We start from the raw sequence: 7,898 nt of genomic DNA on the forward strand, positions 1-7,898 counted from the left end.
TATCGCTTCTTATAAAATTGTTCTACCAAATCATAGTGATAGAACTCCTCAGTCGAGTACCACAGTCCGTTCCAATGCCTCCTAATCATCTCCGCGTCGTAAAATGGCGCGAAGCTGTCGGAAGCAAAAGCGTGCTCCGGCAAAATTCTTCGTCGTAGTGCCATTGAAGTTTCTGAGACAACTAATGGTTTTGTAGACTGTGGGGGAGGCGAGTTTGAAGAAAAACAACTAAAACAACGGTGGTGGCGGTGGTTACTTGAATTGGTGGCGGTTTTTCGGAGTTAGGTTGGTGGTGGTAATGGTTTAAAGAAGATTTTAGTTGGATTTGATTATCTTGGTGTGGGTGTAGTTAGGTTTTCTTCTCTCTCTTTATTTTTTTTTATTTTTTATTTTGGTGGTTAAGGTTTGTTTACCTTGATAACCGGTGGGATTGACTAAAAAGAAGGAAATCGTGCGTTTTTGGGAAGGAAGGAGATGCACAGACGTGCGTGCGGTTTGGGCCCAAGCCCAGTTTGAATTTCGAAATTTTCCGATTTTTCGCACAATTTCAAACTCAATTTGCCGCTTCGTTAGTGGGCCGATTTTGGCGAATGAGTTATGGAAATAATCAGTAGAGAATTTCCAATCCAATGATCCATAAAACACTCAATTTCAACCATGGGTGACGTATAAAAGGGTGGAAAAATGTCTCGAAGTGCGTGTGTGACGTAAGTTATGCGAACGAAGGAAATCTAAGTTTAGATTACGTCAACCCAATTGAACTACAAGTAATGGGCCTAAGCAACACAAATGGAAAGTTCGAGCAATCCAGATGGAGAGACCGATTGCCCACCCCCAAACAAATTTTTAAACACAAAATTTGTTCTAATCGTGGTCGTTTAAAGTCAGATTCCCAAGACTTGTTGGATTGCTATTTCTATGATTAAGAATTTTTTATTATTATTTAGTTTATTTATTTATTTATTTATTTTGTTAGTTTATTATAAGAAAAACGAAAAACATTAAATACATAATTCACCCCTTAGAGGAACATGACTCAAAAACCGAGAAAACATGCAAAAGTGGAAAACGTGAATTATGTTAACCGTGGACTTAGGATCAGGTACTTACAGCCACACACTCCATAGGGAGGGCCCGGTTACCTGAATGGTTCACTTACCACTATATGGAAGTGAAAGGAAGTACACCAATGACAAAGGTCAATCCTCATAGACAGGGTCCTGTAAAAGGACTTCCTCTACATCGAGGGGGACGAGAAGTTAAGTGAAAATGTTTTAACCGTTGACCATTAACTTGAAAGGTACTGTTGTCATTTAGATTTACCAAGGTGATTTCCCGTAAGGGGTGACTTGATAACGAGAAAAGGGCCGGACCAACGGGTTTTAGTTTTTCAGGGGAAAATATGTAGGCGGGAGTTGTAAAGCAAGACCTTTTGACCGACCACAAACTCTTTGTGCAAGATTTGCTTATCATGAACACGTTTCATGTTAGCTTTATAATCCTTCGAGATCGTAAGAATCGCATTCACGGATTTCTTCAAGCTCATTCAATTGCAACTTGCGTTTGACACCTGCCTCATCAATATTGAAGTTAAGGCTTTTTATAGCCCACAGATCCACGGTGCTCTAATTCAGCGGGCAAATGACATGCTTTCCCAAATACAAGTCTAAAGGGAGACATACCTATAGGAGTTTTGAAAGCAGTTCTATATCGCCCATAAGGCATCCGATAGACGCTTTGACCCGGTCTTTCCTATCGGGGTTTGATTGTTTCTAAAATCTTTTGATTTCCCTATTAGAAACTTCTACTTGTCCGCTAGTTTGTGGATGATAAGGAGTTGCTACTTTGTGTGTAACTCCATACTTTTTCACTAGGGATGCAACAACTCATTTGCAAAATGTGTACCACCATCACTAATGATGGCTTTAGGAATGCCAAACCGACGAGAAAATATATTCTTTAATAAAAAATACAACGGTCTTATGGTCATTGCTACGGCAAGCTAGGGCCTCTATCCATTTTTGACCGTAGTCCACGGCAACTAGAATATAAATGAAACCGTGGGAAACTGGGGGAAAGGACCCATGAAATCAATGCCCCAAACGTCGAAAATTTCAACTATCAAGATTGGATTTAATGGCATCATATTACGCCGTGATTAAGCCCAAGTTGTTGGCAGCGAATACCGTCTTGCAATGCACTTGGGCATCCTTAAAAAAGGGTAGGCCAATAAAATCCACATTGAAGAACTTTAGCGGCTATTTTCATCCCACTAAAATGGCCACCACACTCTTTGTCATGGCGAACGATAGAACTTCATTATATTCCCGGGGGAATACAACGACGAATAATCGATCCGCACAATACTTAAAAAGGTAGGGCTCATCCCAAAGTAGTATAACTTAACTCGGCCAAAAACTTCTTACGTTCATTTCTTGACCAATTATAAAGCATAACATCAGCCGCTAGATAATTTACAATGTCGATATACCATGGTCTTTGAAAAAATGGCATCTGGATGCTCATCGGGGAAAAGAGTCGGTATGGACTCGAGAATCATCGATCGTCGTTTGTGAGTCTAGATAAGTGGTCGGCAACTACGTTTTCGACCCTCTTTTTGTCCTTTATTTCTAATGTGAACTCTTGCAGGAGAAGGATCCATCGGATTAATCTGCTTAGCATCCTTCTTTGCAAGAAGGTACTTATGGGCTGCATGGTCCGTGTAAACTAAAGTTTTAGAACCAACCAAATAAGGGCCGAAACTTATCTAAAAACATAAATGGCGGCTAAGAATTCTTTTTCTGTAGTTGAATAATTTTGTTGAGCATCGTTTAATGTTTTACTAGCATAATAAATGACGGTGGACTTATTATCTAGTTTTTGTCCCAAGATCGCACCAACCTGCATAATCACTAGCATCACACATGAGTTCGAAAGGTTTAGACCAATCGGGGAGGCTATATAATTGGTGTGAGAGGTTAGAAGCTGACTTTTAAAGTTTCAAAAGCCTGCTTACAGTTAAAATTAAAATCAAAGATTGCATCTTTCAAAAGCAGATTAGTTAAAGGCCTAGCTATTTTCGGAGAAGTCTTTAATAAATCGCCTATAAAACCTGCATGGCCTAGAAAGGCTCTAATATCACGGGACGGTCCGTGGTTTAGGTAAGTCGCTATCTTATCTAGTTTGTCCTTATCTACTTCGATGCCATCACTAGATACAATGTGACCTAGTACTATGCCCTTTTTCACCTGAAATGACACTTTTTTCGGTTTAAAAGCGAGGCTCTTTTCTTCACACCTTATCAAAACCTTAGGCGGGTTAGACAAACGGTTTGTGAAGGAGTCTCTATAGATAGAAAAATCATCCATGAAAACTTCCATAAAGCTTCTACCATGTCACTAAATATATGAAGCATACACATTTTGAAAGGTTCGGGAGTATTACAAAGGCCAAAAGGCATTCGTTTATAGGCATACGTTCCAAAGGGACATGTGAAGGTAGTCTTTTCTTGGTCATCAATATCAATAATAATTTGAAAATAGCACGAGTAGCCATCGAGGAAAACAATAAAAAAGCATGACCAGCTAGGCGTTCGAGCATTTGATCTATAAAAGGTAAAGGAAAGTGATCATTTCGTGTCATAGCATTTAAGCGTCTCAGTAATCAATACTGAGATCCTCCATTTCATAGGACCTTGTGTGACAACATAGTCACCCTTTTCGATTCACTGAACCATGGTAACTCCCGATTTCTTAGGAACTACATGAATGGGACTTACCCATTCGCTATCGAGATGGGGTATATGATACCCATGATCGAAGTAATCGTAAGACTTCTTCCCTAACCACCTCTTTCATGGCGGGGTTCAAGCGGCTGAGGTTAGCGAGAAGTCTTGGCGTTATCCTCCAAATGGATACGATGAGTGCAAACATTAGGGTCAATTCCCTTAATGTCAGCTAGGGACCAACCAATCGCGAACCGATGTTCCCTAATCTCCGGATTAAGCGTGTCTCTTCATCCATAGATAACAAAGAAGATATAATTACCGGATGACTACCATCGGACGAGTTGAATATATTTTAACTCTGGGGAAGGGTTTAAGCACTGGGGTGGGGGAAAATCAATAGATGTTTCGTCGGGGTCCTCATTTTGCATAATGAATACTTGCTTAGGTAGCAAGTCTTCATACTCAATATGTGGAGCAACGAAGTGTCTACAATTGGTGTGGACTCAAGGATGGTGTTGACTTCCTCTAAGTAGGAGTCATTTACAAAATCTGACTTTTCAAAATAAAGGAATTTGTACATATTGTTTTCAGGAAAGCGTGTTGTTAAAATAATCTTGAGCTAAGCTCTCGATCATGCTAACCTCCCCATCTATAGAGCGAATCTGGTAACGGTTTCATCATTTTAAAACATTTACCTCAACCGTGAGATGGCCAAAAGATAAGGACATCTTACCATCGCGACAATTAATAAGTCGTTGGCGGTTGCTAAAAGGGGCCCTAAGATGATCGGTCTGAGTCATTAGCGACTTACGTATCGAGGAGAACAAAATCAGCGAGGATAGTAGAAATCTGAACCTTAACAAGCACGTTTTCCACTACACCCTTAGGATACTTAATAGACACATCGCTAATTGCAACGTTATTTTTGTAGGTTGCATTTTCACGTAGACCTATTTGTTTATACAAGTATCACGGGAGTAAGTTAACACTCGCCTCGTGTCTAATAAAGCGGTCGTCGTGTGGGAATCTCTAAGGTGCATTTTCTGATGGGGCGACCGGGGTCCTTGTACTTAACAATTCTATTATTTTTCGGATAAAGTTGGGAATTGTTCAGGTTAAAAAGCGTCTTTTCGGTATGTTGGTCTTACGCCTAGTAGTGCACAACTCTTTAAGAAACTTAAGCGTGATTAGATAGCTTTTAATAGCTTCGAGAAAAGGAAGGTTTATCATTAGATTTTTGAAAACATTCCTAATCTCCTCGAAGTTGGTATCCTGGTTAGCATGGCTAATTTTTGAGGGAATGGTGGTTTAAGCTCTATATTTAGCGTATGGCTCGACTTGATGTGTAACCTTGGCTTTACTGTTTCTTAGGTTGTGGTTTAACTGGTACCTCTACAGTGGTAGGTTCTTCAGTTTCTATTTCAGTATCTAGTTCGATATCCGGTATTGGGAGGACTGATGGGGTAACTATAGGCATAGTTACTTTGTTATCAACCACTTTTCCAGAGCGGAGAGTGTTGATGGCATTTAGGTCACCTACTATTGTCGTTTCCGTACTAGTATTACCGTTTACCTTTAAATTTTGTGTTTGTTGTTTTAGGGTTTGGTATCGCTTGTCCTGGAAACACGCCTTTTGGTTGGGCTTTCTCTTGGGCTAACTGTTGTATGCCCTGATTTATGGATTGTAATATCTGTTGGTTTGATTGAGTCATTGATTGGAAAAGTTGTTGGGTAACCTGTATAAAGGCGTCGATACGGTCCGGTTGTGTAGGTGTAGTAGTCACAGGTGGTGCGACTGGAACTATCTCACGTTGATTATTTATGGGTGGGTTTTGATAGTTACTATTGTTAACCGGAACGATACCTCTATTGGTATTATAATTATTATAAATATTCTGACCTTGTGTTGTCGTGGTTGCGCTTGGTTGTTATAATTATTATAATTTCCCTGACCTTGTCCCTGTCCTTGCCTAGGTGGAGCTTGATTATAGTTGTTTGTTTGCCTAACATTTTGGTTATTAAACCCTGGAGTTGTAACTTGTTGATTGTTTTGCCAACTAAAGTTGGGATGTTGTCTCCATGGGGCATTAGGAATAGGATAGTTATTAATGGAGCAAACATTATCTTGCTCTAATTGTTGTTGTTCATAGGCGAGAGGACAATAGGAGTCAGGGTGCTCAGGACTCAAACAGAAATTACATGGGTTGGAGTTGACATTCATGACGGGAATAGGCTTTTGTTGAATAGAAATAGCCTCTACTTTTTTAGTTAGAGATTCGATTAAATTTTTAAGTTCTGGATCGGGTTTCATCTCAAACATACCGGCGGCCTTAACTGTTGAAGACGAACTAGCGAGGCGGGGGATATATCATCCTCCCCAATTGTTATTGCGTTTAGTTTGTTCTTCTAAAATTTATAAGCCTCCGAGGCTCCTTTACTTAGGAAACTACCCCCATTCATTATGTCAAGGACTTCTTTATAGTGATGTTGAAGTCCTTTGAAAAAGGCACGAACTAACATGTCTTTTGCTAGGTTATGGTGTGGACACTCTATTAGCAAATCGGTGAAGCGATTCCAAGCCTCGAAAATGATTCATGAGGGTTACTCCGGAAGAAATGAATCTGGAAAGCATTTCATCCGTCTTTAGGGGGTGGGTAAAAATGTTCCATAAATAGCTGAACAAGTTTAGCCCACGAGTCCTGAGAGTTAGGGCTTGGGGCAGTTAACCAAGAAATTTGCCTTATTGGCTAAGGTGAAGGGAAATACCCTCAATTTAATTTGTTCCGCACCAACCGTAGGATGATGGAATGTTGTAAGGACTTGTTCAATCCGACGATGTGTTGGTAAGGTTTTTCATGGCCTAAACCATGGAAAGCGGGTAACAAATTAAATATGTTTGGGGATTGAAAATCCCCCATCGGGTCCGCTAGAACGATGCAAGATTTAGGGCTATCGCTCAAAGCTTTGTAGAAGTCGGAGAGGAGTCTCTCTTTCTTCACCCATTATGTCGGGTATGGTTGGTGGAATAGTAGTTAGAGGTGTTATGGTTGGTATACTCGATATGTTTGTTTGTTGACGGTTAATTACGTTCGGGTGTTTTCTCCGACCAAACCTTAATCTCATGCAAGTCTAAGTCTAAAACGAAAACAACCCAAACAATCTTGATATATTAGTATGAACCTCTGGCGGAGATGCGAGGTATGGAAGAAAGGAATACCGATAAGCGTCCTTGCTTCGCTTATGAATAGCGTCTTGTTTACTGGCGTGTTTAGTGTAAATAACAAGTTAGAACAACGAAAAACTTAAAAATCGAAGTTGAAACAAACTGTAGAAATCCGCAAAATTTTTCTTAGGGCCGTCGCTTGCATAGGGAGCGGTCGGCTCCCTTGTCGATAAGTGGAGCGTGGTCGCTCGAAGTCCGATAAAGTGATGGTCGCTTTCGAAGTCCGACTTATAGGCTGGGCGCGCTCCTTATAGGCGCGATCGCGCTCCGTGTAATTCTGTCCCGGAATTTTTCAACGCTGAAACGAATAACCACAGTATGAATCAAACAAGGGTGGGTGGGTTTAATGGGACTTACAAATGACTAATTCTACTATGAAAACAATGCTAAAGTGCAACTAAGATGGAAGCGGCGCCATTTGATAAAACTAAAATTGAATAGTCTACCTACGAAATGAACGATGAAACTCAAAACGTAAGTAAACTAAAACTATCAATATGATGCTTATATTTATCAAAGATTTCTCTACTCTCAATCCCTTGAGATATAGTGGAGTAGGAAGTTCGTTCCACTCCTAGTGCTCTAGCATGGAATGTTTTCTAATCTAATTAGTCGGTCTTAAGTCAATGAGAGCTTTACGAAGGTGATATACTACGATACTTACTGAATTTGATTACATGACTTTAACTACGAATGCTATGGAAATATGATTGTGCTTGAATCTAGATAAAGGATTAGAGGGGAATTGAATCCACCTCGAATCCAACTTAATAGCCTAACATAGATTCTTGTATCTCGATTCTTACGTTCTTACGGCAAGAAATTCGAGTTCTAATCCCTAGTGTTCATGGCATTTCTACCGAGTACTAACTAGCATGTAAGGTCGTCCACCCATTCTCATGGCGAATCACGACCTTCTAGATTGGAATAGATTCTACAATGTTTCTA

This window comes from Coptis chinensis, chromosome 7, assembly GCF_015680905.1.
Source record: "Coptis chinensis isolate HL-2020 chromosome 7, ASM1568090v1, whole genome shotgun sequence".
NCBI classification, from domain to species: domain Eukaryota; kingdom Viridiplantae; phylum Streptophyta; class Magnoliopsida; order Ranunculales; family Ranunculaceae; genus Coptis; species Coptis chinensis.